The sequence below is a fragment of the Equus przewalskii genome, chromosome 10 (genome assembly GCF_037783145.1).
Source record: "Equus przewalskii isolate Varuska chromosome 10, EquPr2, whole genome shotgun sequence".
NCBI classification, from domain to species: domain Eukaryota; kingdom Metazoa; phylum Chordata; class Mammalia; order Perissodactyla; family Equidae; genus Equus; species Equus przewalskii.
Genome location: NC_091840.1, coordinates 14,321,292 through 14,339,940, shown reverse-complemented (window position 1 = coordinate 14,339,940; position 18,649 = coordinate 14,321,292). Strand labels below are relative to the sequence as shown.

At 43.4% G+C, this 18,649-nt stretch overlaps 1 protein-coding gene and 1 long non-coding RNA gene across 2 annotated transcripts in view; both read right to left on the bottom strand.

Moving 5' to 3' along the window:
* The window catches only part of PITPNC1 (phosphatidylinositol transfer protein cytoplasmic 1), a 235,275-nt gene that overhangs the window by 185,823 nt on the left and 30,803 nt on the right, over nt 1–18,649 (bottom strand). The gene's annotated exons all lie outside the window — the stretch shown is intronic.
* LOC139074015 (uncharacterized) overlaps nt 1–18,649 on the bottom strand; it is a 107,673-nt gene that overhangs the window by 59,346 nt on the left and 29,678 nt on the right. The window contains exon 2 of the long non-coding RNA XR_011523294.1: nt 1–18,649. This exon is cut by the window's left edge and continues 59,346 nt beyond it; it is cut by the window's right edge and continues 22,618 nt beyond it. This is a non-coding gene — a long non-coding RNA (uncharacterized lncRNA).

Genomic DNA, 18,649 nt, shown 5'->3' with positions numbered 1-18,649 from the left:
AACATATTTAGTATTCACACAGCTCAGTGTCCAAATGTCTAAAGTCCTTAATTTGGAAAATACTACAAGAATCCTGAAATTGATTCTAAATTTACTTCTAAATGCTGAAAGTAAGAATGACGTGTGATTTTAACTGAGTTTTCTGGGAGTATGAGTGTTGTAGATGATTTGTTATTTAATTACTGGTAACCACTGGCTACTATACTAACCTTGCTGCCAGAAAGATAAACAGTTAAGCAATTAAAATATTCAAAACCTGAACGACCAGAGAAAAAAATTTATGTTTCTAACACTTTCCTTTTAGTGTCAATTGTGATTCATATATCAAAAGACTAATCCGGTAAAAGGAGATGAATTAGCTTTCATATTTGACTGTTTGGGTAACTAGCTGTATATAACTATTTTACTGTCCCTTTTCCCCACCCCTAAACAGAGAAAGTTGTTGAGTTTCAACTCTCCAAGATTTCTAGATTATAATGTTTAAGTTCTCCTGCAAGCAAAACCTCCCAGCAATGTTAGATGTCTTGTCAAGGCAAAGACAGGAAGATTTTTCCTTTGATATCTGTCAAGAAAATAGAGAGGTGTGCTTATTACTTTTTTTAAAAAGTTCTTTTCCTTTTTAAAGAAAAATGCTATTTTTATTCCAACGGCAGTTCAACGAATATTCTTGGGTCCTCAGCAGGGTTTCAAAATGAGTAATTAGAATGCAACATGCTGAGAGACTCCAAATTAAGACGACAATACCCAACCTAAGGCTTCAAAGGATGGTGGATCTGCATCCTCGAAAGGAATTTTCTGGGTCACTTTTAACTTCTTCCAAACACCAAGCCTTTCCAAACTCAGACACGGAGGAGGAGAAAATGATAGAGAAGGGACTTTGCTATGTCAACATGGACACCCCTTAGAAGGTCAGCACCAGTTAAATAAGTACAACCAAATGGTTTTACTTGCTTGGGTGACAATGCACAGGTGACAAGGAGGAAGAGCAAAGAGATAAAAATGTTAGCGCTTAAAGGAGCAGAGCAATAAATACTTTGAAGATTGATGTACCCACTTCTGCAGTTCAGTAAATACAGTCTAATGGCGATTTTGACCGTGAATGGTGAGAAAGGACTTTGCACCAGAAGCTCTTATCCCTCGGGAAGGACTAGAAGCACAGAGCCAGAAAGGACAAGAGAGAATAGCCCAGTGGTTCTAGACTGGTCCAGTGAAGGGGAGAAACAGAGGTAAGTTTAGTGACAGTGGAAACCTGAGTAAAGCATGCATGAGGCACCTACACAGGGCAGCCGCCCCGGGCTCTGGAAAAGCCCCGCACCCTCTCTGCAAGTCAGGGAAGCTGCCCCAGTTCTGAGGGCATCTGGGTCCACCGCTCTACCCTGGTGGAGGAACCACAGCCTGCCGTACACTCAGCGACACACGCAGGCTGAGGGGACCAAAAGAAAAAGAAAACGCCTGGATTAAGCCCAAAAATCATTTTCAGTAAGCCTTTCCAGAAAAGCAACGTGATAAGATAAATACAGTGAACAATACTCTATTGTATATTGGAAAGTTGCTAAAAGAGTAGATATTAAAAGTTTTCATCACAAGAAAAAAAATTTAAAAAAAAAAAAAGAACAACAATCTGTTAGCTGGAATCTCAGGTAAAAATTTCAGAAAATAAACACTGTCAAAGAAGGGGGCTTCTCTCCATGGGTTGGATACCGAAGCAGGCTTCCCAGCTACCAGTCCTAGAAGGCTTACTTGCTGGGGAATTGGGGTGGGCAAACTTTGAGACTTGCACAAATAATCAGCTCTTCCTTTAGAGATCCTAAAGTATCTTGTCCTAAGAGATTCAGGGGCAGTGATAAGTTAATAGGCTCATTCTATACTGTTCTTCTGTTTCTCCCAGCTTAAATTTTTAAAAAAATCTTAATCAGAAACAAAATAATTTCTTTAGTATATTCCTAAAGATTCTATTTCTGTGCCATATCCTGGCTAAGCTTGCACATAATTTTATTTTCCCTTTTTTCTTTTTTTTGGACCCAGAAGAACATCCTCCATCTCCAGGCAGAAAAGCCTCCAGTAAAAGGGATGGTTGTGTCCTGGTTTTAGGAGGTGCTGAAGGGGCAGGTCTGAAGGTAATATGGACAAAACTACTATTTGTGGCTTTAGGGGAAAAAAAGAACCAGTCAAAGATACCTGGGGTCTGATTGGAACTTCGGGAGCAATTTAAGCCTTACCTCCAAATGCCTGAACAATGGCCTCTATTTATGTGCGGTTCAAAAGACCACATTGCATCAGAAGGCACCCTCCAAGTAAGACGGCAGCTAATTCTCCTAGCAGCAGAAATCCACTCCCATGAACAACAAAGCTTCGCTCTGTTATTCATAATACAGATTAAACCCAGTGGGATAAAACGCACTGTTGCCAGGTCATCTTAGTGTAGAGCTGAGCCTGGAAAACTGAGTTCTCGTTTCTCCCCCACTAAAGCCTGGAGGCGGGTACAGGAGCCAATCTCTTTAAGCGAGCCTGTCACAATTTCTTTTGCTGTTAAAGGAGAAAGTTAACGAGCAAAGTGCTTTACTTTTCCTTATGTTTGAAAGTTTCCATATAAAAATCCGAAAATCTTGACAGTGTCACAAGCTAGCTAATGACAGAACTGAGATTTGAACTCAGGATCACCCGACTTTTAAGACCAGTGCCCTCCGCACGCTGCTGTTTTTCATGGGTTATTTCGCAGTTACTCTGACCGCTTTTTTCAGTGTAGCCAATTGTATTCATTATTCATTTGACATGAAAAGCCCGGCTGCTCTCCTCAAGGAGAGCTGCCAGTGTAACTGGGGACACAGGTAAACAGATAAATCACAGCAGAATACTGGTGAGAGCAACAGCCAAGATAGGAATCGAGTAGAAACAGTTTTCTTTGGGAAAACAGAGCAATTAAACCTACTTGGGGGGCCCACAAAGGCAGTCCAGCCAGGAGGTGGTATCCCAGGTGTGACTCAGGTGGATATTTTGGATGGAGGAGTTTGGGAACAGGGGCACAACTCGGGCAGAAGATAGAGCATGGGCACGAGAGCAGTCTGGAAGGACCAGGTCGGGCAGATGCCCTGGAGAGGTTAAGTGGGACCAGATTGCGACGCGGCTTGCAGCCAAGCCAAAGGGGCTGGATTTTACCTCTTAGGCAACCAGGAGCCGACACGGAAGGGACAGAATCACTGTTGGTCTAGGAGGAAGGTAACTGGCAGCTGTGTACACGACAGCCCGGAGTGGCCTTTTGCAGCAGACCAGAGCCAGGATTAGAGCAAGTGAGTGAGGTAGAAAATTTAAAGGGGCACCAAAAAACTCAGCAATCCAGATAAATATTATTTTAATGCAATATTTTTTAAAAATCAAAAGTAATGCAAAAAAACCCATGATGGAAAAAAATAATTAAATTGTCAATAAAGACAGGGTATTTCTATTTGTTTTCCAACTCTGCCTTAATATGCAGCTGGCCCTGGAAACCCCACGCCACCCCGGCTCGACTGGGTGGGTTTAAGAGGGTTGACAATGATATGGGAACAGATTGGACAACATGAGGCTTATATATAGTTGTCATTTTTTTTTATCGTAGAGCTTTTATTAACTTTTCCCACTTGGTTCACAATATGGGAGGAGATTTTGATAAGTGTACCTAGGAACACACAGTTTTCTTTGCCTCAGGCTCCAGGATGGCTCCCAGGGCTCCGCGATAGACGGGCAGCAAGTGAGAGGGGACCCCTCGAAATGAGCAAGAGCAGATGCCCAGGCGTGAAAGAGGGCAGGAATGAGAGGCCGTGGAAATGCCGTAGGCTCTGCTTGGGCAGAATTTATTCTACCCGACTACATGATAAACGCTTCAGGGGCAAAAATCTCATTCTCCCATTCTTTTGTATCATTTTTCAGCCAGCTCAATAAGTTCCTATTAACTGATTAAGTGGAAAAGGAGAGCTTAAATCCAAAGCACAGAGGACTGAAGCCAGAAATGTGTAGTTCCTCCTTCATACGGCCTCCCCTGCTGAGGGGCAGGGCTCGCTGATGACTATTCAAAACGTGGGAATGAAGTCTAAGACCCCCAAAGTCTGATAAGTTACTTCAGTGACACTCTCCTGTCATTTTCCCATCTAAGTGTTCATCCTTAGGACCAAAGAGAAGAATAATTGAAGTGAGGGCTCAGCTTTATGGTGTCTGTAGCTACAATCAGATTAGAAGGCTGACAAAACGGTTGTTTCCACCCGCCTTGCACAATAGGAGAAAATAAATGGGGTGCTTTACGGTTTTCTGTATCAAACATAACTGGATTCCCATTTCACTCTCCTTCCATGATTTCCACTCTGCCCACGTTGGCTTCAGTCTTATGAAACAGGAACATGGCCCCTTCTGCACAGAGAAACGCAGGGGTCAGCTCAGGATTGTGGATGATAAGGGCAAGGCCTCATCCACATGAATGATCAGGTGTGGAAATGTGCTTGAGAGAGACTCACAAGGACTGGGGAGGCCTTAGTAAACAAAAGCCACCACAAGACCTAACTTCTAGATGGCTTCAGACGGCTGAGTTGCTCTGAGAGCGAGGTAGAGAGATGAGAACTTGCCACCTGTGGCCAGGCAGAGGCAAGACGCAATGACTAAACAGGAAATTGGTTACTTAGCAGTTGAACGGATGTGTGAGTGTTCAAAGCTCGGGCACAGGGTTATGTTCTGATACATCCTATACAGTGAGAACAAAGCCGAGTTAACCCCAACAGACAAGTAAGAGACTCGTGTGCTTAGGCAGCACCTGCTTGGGTCTCCTGGAGAACTTAATTCTCTGTGAATAATTATGGATTATTCAAAGCCATTGTTTGTTGGGTGTCTACTCTGCACCCAATGCTCCACAGGCATAATTTTTAAACTACTCAAAAGCCTTGCAACCAAAAGCATTATCTTCATTTTACAAAAGGAAGCTCAGAGAGATTAAGTCATTTGCCTGAGGTCACACAGCTGGTCCTAATGGAGTGAGAATTCAAACTGGAGCAAAGCCAGGCTGAGAGGAAGGAGAATTTTCCTTTCTCGATGACCTTACTTGATTAGAGGGAGGTGAATAAGGGTGAATTTGCCAGTCCGAGGTCAGATCCTGTCTTCAATACTTTGATGTTTTGTTTGTCATGGAGTATTCTGCATTAATAATGATTTTAAAAATATTATTCCTTGTGATTATTGAGCTTTTTGATTCCCCCTTAAATTTTGCACCCAAGGGCCTTGTCCCATCGGGCTCACCCTAGTTTGGGCTCTGCTCCAGGCCAGAGACGACCTGTGATAACCTGAATCAAGCCTACAGACGGCTCTCATTTCAGGCTGGCTTTCACTTTCCTCCTCCCTGCCTCCTAAGTTTTACACTCAAAATTACCACCTACCCCGAAAGAGGTTTTTTTGGGGTTTTTTTCTTTCACTTGTTTGTTTCTTTTGTTTTTTTGTTTTTTCCTTTATCCTCTTTCTTTATTCATCACTGCCTGGGATAGCAAGAAATGTGGCAAAAGGTGATAAATTGGAAAACGGGATGCAAAAAACGCCACATAATGCATGAACATATTCAAGCACACTTAAAAAGGAAATGTCTAAGGTCAATGTCATGCCCCTGGCCAAGGCTGCGGAACATATTTATATCTATAAGAAATTAGCTTCCATAATGATCAGATCTTCACACATCTGCCTCACAGAATTGTCTCTGAGCTCTAACACCAGATACAAAATGCAATAAATACTAAGAGCTGAGGCTGTGGGTTGTCACTGGATAGCTGGAGGGAGAAAGGTCATCCTTTTTCTTTCTAAACTTTTGTTTTTGCAAATGTGGTAGTTACGACATACATGAGTATGAGGAGGGTAACAGCAAACACAGCTGTTTTGAATCTTAGTCTGTATTTTTTTTATTAACTAAATACAGTCCTTCATTAAAAAAAATCAATATTAAGAGGCTCATCAATTACACAGGAGAAAAACTATGACATAGAAATTGACACCGTCCAGGTACACATGCCTAACCAATTTCACACCTGATTTTAATGAAAGAAGCATTCATTCAGCACCTGCAGTGTGTCCAGACACAACCATTTGTATCTGGAATTTGCATCGCCAAGACAAAGGACCAGGTTTCCCGAGAGAGACCGATGCCCAACAGGGCATCGCCATTTGGACCCAGGTTTTATGGAGGAGAGCACAGTCCATTAGTTTAATTGAAAATTTAAAAAAAGCTTGATGGCAGTACATGCACACCATTTTGCAGGATGGCCAAGAGAAATTTACCAGAGCAGAGGGGCCGATCTCTGGCAGGGTTACAATCAGCTTAAATTTTTGTGGCCTGGAGTTTCCTCTCCCTTTTCAGCACTTTTCAACTGCAAACAAGAAAGAACAGTAGCAATAAGCCGGCAGCGGGACTGCTTTTGGTTGCTGGGGCCGAGGATTGGGCTTCTGGATTGCTTGTTCAGTCTCCTAACTTGACCTATGTAAGGAGCATTTGAAAGGGAGGCAGGGAAAATTACCGGAGTTCAGAAAATCGATGTTAAAAGTCCAGATTCTAAAATCCATACATTCTATGCATTAGAAAGTCATTAGGCTCTCACTCAGGAACTCTGTCCTCTTCATCCAAATTCTAATGGAGATCTTAATTAGTATAATCTGGTTTCTCAACCCGCAGAAGCTTAGAAGGCACACAGCAGAGGGGGTGGTGACAGCACTGACTGGTGGGTCCACGCACTGTAGATGGCCGATCATGATTATCATGGTTGGGGCTATTTAATGACCTGCAGGGCAGACACGGCCCAATCTCAGGCCTATTCATTCACTCACTCATTCATTCAATTACCATTCATCAGGGGCTCCAGGTGCTCCTTGGAGTTCCAGGTAAGACCACCCTCCCTGACTTTAAGGGAGGTCTGCAGAGCTGCCAAGCCTCCTGATAAGCCCATGCCGCCCCCAGCCGACCCCGGTGCCAATCTCCTGAGACCAATGACCAGGTGTATTAGTCTCACGTGGTGGCTGTAAGACTATAAAAACTGGGTCACTTAAAGCAAAAGAAACTTCTTCTCTCACAGTTCGGAGGCTAGAAGTCCAAAATCAAGGTGTCAGCAGGGCCACCCTCCCCCTGAAGGCTCCAGGGAGGAATCCCACCCTGCCTCTGGCAGCTTCTGGTGGCCCCAGCTGGGGCTGCATCACTCCAGTCTCTGCCTCCATCTTCACAAGGCCATCTTCTCTGTGTCTCTCTGTGTCCTCTCCTCTTCTCGTAAGGACACCAGTCCTTGGATTTCGGCCCACCCTAAATCCAGGATGATTTCACCTCGAGGTCCTTAACTAACGACATGTGCGAACACCCTATATCCAAATAAGGTCACGTTCTGCGGTTCTCGTGGGTATTAATTTTGAGGGGACATATTCAAACCACCACAGAAGGCTATCACTAAAACTGATAACTGATTACCCGTCTTCCCCAAAAACCCACCAGAACAAACCCCCTTTCCCTCAGCATTATCAGAAGTCAAGACTCCCTGGCGCCCCGACTTTTATCCCTGCTCCCCCTCTTACCTCGACTCTCCACACAGCAAAGAGACATAAATCAAATCATACCACTGCCTGCTTATAACTCTGGGTGGTGCCCATTGCAAGGAGGACCATCCCAAACTCCCAGCCAGGCCCAAAGCCCCACCCACTCTGCCCTGGCTCCCCCTCCTTCCTCCCTGTCTCCTCCAGGCTCACCCAGCTTTGCCTTTACCCGCCCCCTCACTCAAACACCCCAAGGTCACCCCAGCCCTTGCTGATGCCTCTGTCTGGACGGCTGTCCTCCAGACTGTCACTTGGATCAGACCATCGTTCAAACATGGAATCCTCGCAAGCCTCCTCTGTCCCTCCTAAAGGAGCGCCCAGCCCAACTCCCACCGGGGGTGGCTCCATTACATCACCCTAACTTAATTTTTCTTTGTTGCACTTAATACTATCTGAAATTATATTCCTCATTTCTGTGTTCACTTATTTAAGGTCTGTCTCCACCGGTAGAATGTTAGCCCCATGGGGATGGGGACTTTCCCAGAGGGCTTCACAGTTTAGTGAGAGAAGGCAGACATGTAAAAAGCAGTAACACTTCTGACACTGTTGGGTGGATTTTATCTTCACAATAATCCTTCAAGGTAGGTACTATTATTATTCCCATTTTACAGATGAAGAAACTGAGATTGGATAACTTGCTCAAGGGAAGCCAGGGTTCAGAACAGGACGTCTGACTCTAGATCCTGTGCTCTTGGCTTCTAGTCTGCCTCCCGAACAAAGCCGACAGCACTTTACCAGGGGCACAGAAAGGTTAGTGATAGGCCTGCAGGGGCTGGAAGAGGAAGCTCTGCCTGAATGGGGATGGGAGCTTCTCTTTGCTGCTGAGCTCCCGAGGCAGAGGAGGCAATCAAGGTATGCAAATGAACAGACGGTACAAAAGAGAGGGCAGAGAGCGAATTCCAGTCAACGGAATGTAAAGTAGTTTCTGGTCATCCTATGTGAACATAGAGAGGGGACACAGGACTCTGGCTCTGTAGCTGAGGTGTTAGCTTTAAGTCCTGTTGCTGCAAGACTCATTCCTAGTCTGCAGCCCTGGTTCTAAGCTCTAGTTCTTGCCTCCTTAACATTTGTAAGCAAGGGGCTCTCTCGCTCTCTCACGTTTTTTTTTTTTTTTTTTTTTTGGTGAGGAAAATTGGCCCTGAGCTAACATCTGTTGCCAATCTTCCTTTTTTTTCCTCCCCAAAGCCCTGATACATAGTTTTATATTCTAGTTGTAAGCCATTCTAGTTCTTTTATGTGGGATGCCACCATTGTATGGCTTGATGAGTGGTGTGTAGGTCCACACCCGGGATCTGAACAGGTGAATCCCATACCCTGAGCCACCGAAGCAGAGCACATGAACTTAACCACTCGGCCACAGGGCCCACCCCAAGGATCTCTGTTAAACCACAGCTTCTGCTTCTGGGCCCCAGCCTTGCTCAGCTCCATCTCTCTAGAGAGCCATGTTCTGTCCTAAGCCCCAGTAGCAGTGCCATCTGTGGTCTCCACCCCTTTGCCCCAGGCTGACAATGGCCTCATCTAGCCTGTACCTCTACTAACGCCAGCCACCAGCCTCCTTTCAGATGCATCTTCTGCCAGGGCTGGGTGCTCCTATTGCCCAGGGCGGGCTGGTCCTCTGATGCATCTGCCTGTAAGCTCGGCTGATCATCCGCAGCTGCCACGCTCTCCTGATGGGCTGTGTCACCCACCTGTCCAGACTTGCTCCTCTCTGCAGCTAAGACCTTTGCATTCTCTACTTCACACTTGTAGCTCTCTCTCTTTTCTAGATCTGGCTTCCCTTGGTCTGGCTCAGCTAAGCCCATTTCTGACACCGACAGCAAGGAGGACACAAGACAACTATAAAAAGCAGAAGAGGCAGAACCATTTAGTGCAGAAGCAAATGGTATTTTTGCCAAATACCTGCCAGGCTTGCTCCTGCAATTGATTCAGGTCTCTGCTCAAATCTCATCTCCTTGAAGGCCTTCTCCCATCACCCTCCCACCCCCACTCCCACTCTGCTTTTTTTAACCTCTATCTGACATTAGATTATATTTGTATGTTTTGTATGTTTATATGTTATTGTCTGGGTCCCCCCCAACTGCAGAGGACAGGGAGTTTGTACTAGTCATTGCTGTGTGTCTCTGGTGCCCAGAGCAGTATCTGGCACACAATAGTCACTCAATAAATAGGGATAAGCTAAATGAGAACGACAATCCCACACATCTGAAATCCGGAGGTAGAACACACTGTAACAACTGATATTCACAAAGATCTCTCAAGAAATCAAGGCACAGAAAAAGTATTTATTTTTTTCTGAGGATTAAATGAGATGTTCATAAAGCCTGTAGCAAAGTTTCCGGAACATAGCAAGCCACAAAAATGTTAGCTATTATAGAAAACATTCTAGGAAGAGTTACATGATTTTGGTGACCCTTCCTTATCAGGAACACCCAGCTTGTTTCCTGAGTTTCAGATAGCTGGAGTTTTCCTGGAGGGCTAATCCACTGGGGAAACAGGAGGTCATGTGGGTGTGGTCGGTGCCATCTGAAACTGAAAATGTCTGACTGAGCCAAACAGGAGAGATTTTAAAGAAAGGTGCTGCTGCTGAAACAAGCATACAGTCCACTGTCAAGAAAGTCATGACTTTAAGATAAATGAAGAAAAGGTTTCAGAGTGATTCACGTGGAGCCCTTGGAGGTATAAAATGTGTGGGGATGTGTGAATCATGCATTTCTCCGTGTTTATGCTTCTAAGATCAGTTGTGGTTAAGGGACAGATCTGTATTAGTATTCAAGGCCACAGAAACCAGTCTGTTTCACAAATTACCATGTAATTAAACAGAAGGCGCATGAGATCTATTTTAAGCATATCCTTTCTTTATTCTTAGTATTCCACTCAACGTCCAAGTCCTCTCTAGCCAAAACGGCAACTCAAAACTGCAAATTCACTGTACTATCAAGGAATATTTTCTAATTGCACCCTAAAACCGGCAAACTGTGTTCCTTTCATGAATGATGGTATGAAGAGGCTGACAGGAGGCTAGAAGATAGGAGAAAATGTGGTGAGAGGAGTAAAGCTTGATGGTAAGCCAAGACAAGAAACTGGAGAAAAAAACTGTTGTCCACATTAATGATCAGTAAAGGGAGAGTTCATCATAAGGCAGAAACACAAAATAAACTTTTTTCAACATTCCAAGTTTTTATATCACAAAGCAGGAGAGAGTTAATCATCCCAAGATGTTACCGTTTATAAACTTCTCTGCATCTGAAAGTGTCTTGAACTCTTTATAAATCTTATCTCTACACCTCTGAAAGGTACCCCTTTTGCAGATGGGTAAAATGAGGTTCAGAAAAGTTAAGTGATTTGCCCCCAAGTAGCTGGGGTTCCAAGCTGGAAGTGAACTGTGTTCTTCCAAAACAGTGCTCTTTCAGCTACACTGGCAATTCTTCAACGATTCCTAAAAGCTACTGCATCACAAAGTTTGCACAGGTTTAGCGCCAAATGGAAAAAACAAAGCGAGTGTAGTCTGTTTTCATAAAGTTAAGTTTATTTACTATTTAAATCCTGAAATTGTATCCTTCTTAATGTTTCATGCTTAAATATTCCTTCACAAAAGAAAGCATATTTTGACGTGAAAATTACCCCCAAATCATAAAAACAATTTTTTTTAAAAAGATTGGCACCTGAGCTAACAACTGTTGCCAATCTTCTTTTTTTTTTTCTTTCTGCTTTTTCTCCCCAAATGCCCCCAGTACGTAGTTGTATATTTTAGTTGTGGGTCCTTCTAGCTGTGGCACATGGGATGCCACCTCAGCGTGGCCTGACAAGCAGTGCCCAGGATCCGAACCAGCGAAATCCTGGACTGCCGAAGCGGAGCGTGAGAACTTAACCACTCAGCCACGGGGCCGGCCCTTAAAAACAAAATTTTAACATGAAAAATTAATGAAAGAATAAACTATAACAGAATAGTTAATAAAATAAATAAAATAAAATAAAGAATTAATAAAAGAATAAGTTAAAATATCCTTCTTCTGCAACATAAAAAGTGGATGATCTTACATCAATCACCAAAATTTCTTTTGAAACTTTACTGACCCATGAAATAAAAAAACCACAGTTAGGATTTTTTTTTTTTTTTTAAGATTTTATTTTTTCCTTTTTCTCCCCAAAGCCCCCCGGTACATAGTTGTATATTCTTCGTTGCGGGTCCTTCTAGTTGTGGCATGTGGGACGCTGCCTCAGCGTGGTTTGATGAGCGGTGCCATGTCCGCGCCCAGGATTTGAACCAACGATACACTGGGCCACCTGCAGTGGAGCGCATGAACTTAACCACTCGGCCACGGGGCCAGCCCAAGGATTTTTCAATTTACCTATTAGTGTTCGTGAAACACTTTTAGTTGGTCAATACCTGCATTCTCTTCTTTCTTTCTTTCTTTTTCTTCAGTAAAATAGAATAGAAAAATAGAAAGCATCAGGAGTTAAGGACGGGTAGCAAAAAGGTTAACGAATGCTTCATGAAACTCTCGTTTCAATATTATAAAAACATAAATGCATGTTTGTTTTGGGTCAGGATGTCAAATGTACTTCTTACCGTGGATGCAGGCAAAAAACTTGGAAAGCCTTTGTACCGTTTTTCTTAGAGTAAGACATGTTCATTATTGAACATTTGTAAGATACAGAAAAATTATAAAAAGAAAGTTTAAAATCATCTGTAATCTCATCATTCACAAATGACTATAATCAATATTTGTATCTCCTTGGCACAGGATGTTTTTATATTATACAGACACTAGCCAGACACACAAACACTAAATAGTCCTAAATCCTCTAATGTAGCAGCATGATTTAAATAGAGGATCAATCCTCAATGGCCGTGTGCCACAAATGGGGGAAATGCCCTTAAAAAAGATGAACTAGTGTCATTTGGGATGCTTAGGCATCCATCAGTCTCTCTGATTACATCAGTTGACAGGTGGAATTGATTTATATCCACCGGCTCACAGAAGAAACGCAATCTTCCATCTTAAAGGTAAGCGTTTGATTCCACCATTAACATTTTCGACAAAGATTCAATCGAGTCAGATTATATATTTGCCTGGAATTTTGCTTCCAAGTGTTAAATGTGGTTTATTTTTAGCCATGGGAGTGATGGAATTTGTGTTAACAGGTCCTGGTGAGAATAATCAGTTCACAGCCAAGCTCGGGGTGCAGCCAATGTTCATGTGCAACGAAGGATGACTGAAAATACGGGAAATCTGGCTTGCACGCTCTTGTGAGAGGAGTCCGAGGAAGTTTTAATAGTGAAAAAGTGTAAACTGTGGGAAAGGAACGAAGTAGCCAGGGTCTCACAGCGGCACAAAGTCCCACGTGTTAGTATGGACTCATCCCAGACAACCAGGAGAACTTCTCTGGGCCAATCGTGGAGACTCGCTCAGGATTAGGAGACAGTCACCTGGGATGGCACCTCCATGTCATTCAGGAACTACAGGGATCTCACACTTGCATTTGCTACAAAGGAGAGAGACATGAAACATGGTGCTGCGAACCTCGCTGGTGTGTGAAAACCAACTTCAAAGTGAACAGGAATTCAGTCATCATCAATGAATTTCTTTCCTATCAAACATGGCTACCCTTAGCAAGCATATAGGAGAAATCCAATTTTCAGGAAATAAATGTAGAACATTTATGTAAAAATTGAGTTAAGTTGTAAGAAAACACTGTGATAGGTAAATATGGAACCTCTTTTTCTCTAAACATATAGATATTTATATTCAAATGAGTTTCTTACTCCAAGGTACGATTTTCATACTCACAAGCGTATAGCAAGTTTATGATGATCTGTGCAGATGTCAGCAAACCAGGGATTACAGGCCAGCGGCCTGTTCGGTAAGTAAAACGTTACTGAAACACAGTCACACTCATTCCTCTAACCTATTGTCTATGGCTGTTTTTGACCTACAGTGGCAGAGTTGAATGACTGTGACAGCAAAGCCAAAATATGGCCTGCAAAGCCAAAAAGAGTTACTCATTGGCCCTTTAAGAAAAAGCTTGCCTATGGCAAGGATTTCTGGTGAAGCCATGTGCCTCCTGAACAGGTGACATATCTGGAGTAAGCTGTGGCCATTTCTCAGGGCCTCATCTTCCTGCGCAATGAACTGGTAGTTCTTCTTTCTCTACAGACGTCATTTATCAAGGGGCATATGAAAGCTGTAAAATGTAACAGGAACTCAGTGGGCTTTGGGTTGGTGTTAAACCAATTTCAGAGAAGTGTGATTTTTCAGGGCTGCAAGGAATCTACTCGAAACCTCTTCTATGAAACCGATCCGGATGTTTCAGCACTGAATCTAAATGAGGATGGAAACACCCAAGAAGGAACACTGCAACTCTCTGCTTGTGGGACATGGGCCACACATTCCTTCTAGGCTGGAAGATACAAATCTGGAGCCTACTTTTGAAACTCTCCTCTTTTCTTTGGCAACTTTCTTCTATTTACCCTTTGCCCCAGAACCATTGGATGGAAACCCACATAGATACACCTGAGCACACACCCATCCTCATTCAGATGCAGGGAGAGCATGCAACCCTGCAGGCTGAAAATACTAGCAACCAGGTTTCCCCAACTCTCTATACCAAGCCCATGTCCTCACCCTTAGAAAGAGAGCCGTATCTGCTGAGTGAGGTCACAAGGATATTCCAGGTGAATATCACCTCCCCCAGGCAAGGCCCCCTGTGAGATGATGGAGAGTATTTCCCCAACGCATCATGATTCTGTCTGTCAGGAAAAAGACCTTTATTCAACTTGTATTGCACGATTTGAAAGCCAAACACAAATCTCAATGCCATCCTGACAATATTTCTATTAAATATAATCCTCTGATTTGTTGGGGGCTTTTTAAATCAATCTGCCACAAAAAGCTTCTGAACAAGTTAATAATGCAGATGCCTGACTCACACTCTCCAGCAAGCACTCCTCCATGAAGAATCAATGGACTTTGTTCAACATATCAAAACAGTAGCAGTTGAGCAGTAACACAATTAAAATGCACTCTTCCTTATATTCTTTCTCATCTTAAAGAAAAACAAAGCAAGCGTGCTAAAGTCTTGGGAGTAACAGAATCAAGACTTTGCTGGGTTCAAATCCGAGCTCCACCTCTTATAGCAGAGCTAACATTTACTAAATATATATTACACGGAAGGCACTGAGGCACGTACGCACAACCACTCTTTTTCAGCCCTCTCTTAAAGATGAACAAACTGAAGCTTAGAGAGTTGAAGTGACTTGTCCCAGGTCAAGCACCAAAGAAGAAGTGGTAGAACTGGGATTCGAATTCAGTCTGTCTATCTCCAACACCCGGTTTTGTTTTTTCTCTCCCAATTGTACGCAATGGTCATCAGACAATGTCAAAGGTCTATAACCTCCTCTCTTCCTGGGACCGGCCTAGGGATGTGCTGTGTTGTTTTTCTCTCTGCCTCTCCTTTTATTTTCGAAGCATACCTTGGCACATTCTTTCTTCAGGCGATTTGGTTTAAGCCTTCTTCGTTATAGACACAATTGAGTCATACTTCCTGCAAGTTACACAGGTTCACCTTGCTGGGTTCTAAGGCCACAGATTCTGGGCTCTCTCTCATACTGTGAATCTTAACCTCAATGTGAGGTCATTTCCTGTTGGTCTCATGTATCACCTACATGCGGAGTTTGCCTCCCAATATTATTTCTGGAAGGTCTCTAATTGCCTTGGCCCTACCAGACTGTGAGCCCCATCAAGGAAACGATTTGCTGGCTCATTCACCACTGTATTCGCAGAACTTGATAAATATTTATTAGATGAATGGACACTGCATCTTTGCCACAATTCAAGGGGGTAAGAAAACAAAGGCACGGGAAAATTAAGTTAACTTCCCTAAGACCACAAAAAAGCGGGGCTTCGTTATAAAGCGAGTTCACAACAGCCACAACCTGGGCAAAGTGTCATCTGGTAGAGCACACTGGCTCCTCCCCAATACCACACTGTGCTAAGGGGTTTGGAAAAACAGAAATGGGTTTCAAAGGTTACTGTCCTCTGTTCTCAAGTCTTCGGCACCAAGGTAAAAGACATTCATCCTAGATATGGGCTGTAGGTGGGAATGAATCCACGACAGGGTGGAAAACTAACAGTTCTTGCTCCCCCTGCCAAGTTCTCCCTAGCACCATAAAGAAGAAAGCCTTCTCCCAGCCTACCTGGAAGGGAGGAAGCCAGGGAGAGGTGTGCAGAGGTCTCCCAAAGTGTCGTCTTCCCCTCTGCACCCAGAAGGACCCTACAGAGCTCCTAAAAGAGACTGGAACTGAGTATGTTCTAGTTAACATCATGGATGACGCATTCTTCATGGATAGTGAGATTCTTAGTAACTTCATTACGAATTAGGAGCCACATTAGGCATTTCTGATTTTCCTTCCACCACATATAAATTGTATAAGTAGAGGTCTATTGGGGCCGGCCTGTGGCCAAGTGGTCAAGTTCGCATGCTCTGCTTCGGCAGCCCAGGGTTTTGCTGGTTCGAATCCCAGGTGCAGACATGGCACTGCTCCTCAAGCCATGCTGAGGTGGCATCCCACATGCCACAACTAGAAGGACCCACAACTAAAAATACACAACTTTGTACCAGGAGACTTTCGGGAGAAAAATGAAAAACAAAATCTTTGGGTAGAAGACTATTGATTTGATCAGAAGAAATACTGGAAAATAAACCTGAATATCAAGACACTAAGTGCTTCTATGATGAGAAAATATATTAAACATCAGGAAATGCAATGGAAATGAAAACGCAAGTAGAAAATTGAACTGTTCATCTCTTTGTGACCCCGAGAATTTAGAAAGTTGGCCACACGTTGAGATTTTTTTGCCCCAACGCTTCTGGCCACATTCGGGGGCATGCCGACAGGTTGTGACTTAGTAACTCCTGAAAGCCTTCCTTTGAAGGTTTTCAAATCATACTCAATACAAAGCATGTCATAAAAAGACTCACTAATCATTGATCAATAAAATACATTCCCTTCCATGGAGTGTCGTTTTTTAGCTCCAATCTGAAAAGCACTGCTTTTCTGCCATCCCCTTGGGGATCAAAGACAGACTAATGTCAGGCCCACAGAGCACAAAAGAAAATGAGAGCACGATTTGTCTTTGATAACTTTGTGCCTTATGTGTAGCCAGAAGCGGATCATTCTGGAACAAAAGATTTTTTTTAATTAGTCAATTTACTCTGTAACTCAGAAAAAAGAGGGTTTTCTTTTTCTCAGAATCTTCCTAATACGATATTTAAGGTCAAAACCAGAAAGTGTCCCAAGTAGGTAGGAAAACTGGTTAGCTCTTAGATCTAAAGCATGTACTGAATCTCCAAAATCTGAGGCAAGGACACAGAGAAGGATCCAAGAGTCTGGGGACAGCAACTTGAGATGATATTTACTGGATACAAATCTATCTTAGTAGGAAAAGCACCAAAACTATGCTCCACCTCAGAAATAAGAAACTTCTAGAATCTGTGCCAGTGGGATGGAGCTGATGGAACAATTGGGGGAGCTTCCACTTTGCCACATTTTCCCTTCTCATCCCTTGCATCTGCCTGTCTTTTTCCAAACTCTTATTGCCATCTTTCTTTCTGTTTTCACAGTTTTTCTCTCTCTTTCTCATTCTCCCCCTTAGCAAGCTTTTACTTATGTTTGCGAGCCACAGTCTCTGCTTAATTTCACTGAATTATCAATCCAGTGTTAATCTGGGCAAAGAGGTTGCTGTCCTCTCATGCTACCAGATCAGCTTGGATGAAAGAAGCTGGTTACTTTGTAATGCCAAGCTGAACCTAAGCAGCACAAAAATCTCGCACACAGGCTGAGAGATCCCCGAACACAACCCAAGGCATCACCAGTGTCTGTTTTCTCTGGTCAAGGGCATTCCTTTTCATCATGATTGTATTAAGCAGAATTCCTAAAATGATGTCATCCTCAGTTCCTCATTTCTTTCTTTTTTGTTTCCTTTCCTCCAGCAAAACTGTTTCAGAGAACATGTAGAAATCTGCCTACCTACCCAAAGAATGAAAAAATGTGATCCTCTTGTGATAGGAACATTTTGCCTGAAACACTGAAATTCCATTTTCCTACATTGTAATTTTTAGGTCACTACTTACTAAGCCAAGTTAGAATATTCCATTTATATGTAAAATTATCTTCTCCCAGGACCAGCAGAGCAGTGCTGCCATAAACAAACAAATCGAGCAACTTAGAAATTTAGTCTCTAATAAAAATAGGTATTGGGGGCTTTCTATAGTCCACAAGGCAATAAGTAGATCTTAATCTACTGCCTAATCATCTCCTGATAATGAGGTCATGCACCTGGCAGCCTTAAGACCCAAATCATCTGTGCTTGAAAAGACTTACGATACACCCTCTCCCCTACATCGCCTCATTCCATTGACTAAGCAGTCAGAGCTCCCATGTCTGCGGGGTACCAGGGCGACTTTTACAGCGGTGCTGACCTCAAAGGTATGCTATGGTCCATCAGGGCAACTGATGAGAAGTTATTTAAAAAGTGTGCAAATACAAATTCGACCTATGGCAGAAGACATCCAGAATTTTACAGAAAATAGAAGAGATTCAATTCAGGCCTTTAAATACTCTAGGTTTGTGGAGCAATGGGCCTTAGAAGACCCAGCCAGACAGGCTGGCAACCAAGAGATTATATGTACATCACGTTAACTCTGCGTCTGCTTTCCTTGGTGACATCCTGTTGGGCTCAAGAACCAGGAGGGTCCTGGATGGTGGGACAATGTCCTTTTAAGGGCAACTTAGATCGTTGATATAAGTTCTTCTTGAATGGGGATGAAGATGCCAAGTTAAATAAAAGAGGAATGTCATGAAGCAAAAATCAAACTTCTCGGGGCTGGCCCCATGGCCGAGTGGTTAAGTTCGCGCGCTCCGCTGCAGGCGGCCCAGTGTTTCGTCGGTTCGAATCCTGGGCGCGGACATGGCACTGCTCGTCAGACCACGCTGAGGCAGCGTCCCACATGCCACAACTAGAGGAACCCACAACGAAGAATACACAACTATGTACCGGGGGGCTTTGGGGAGAAA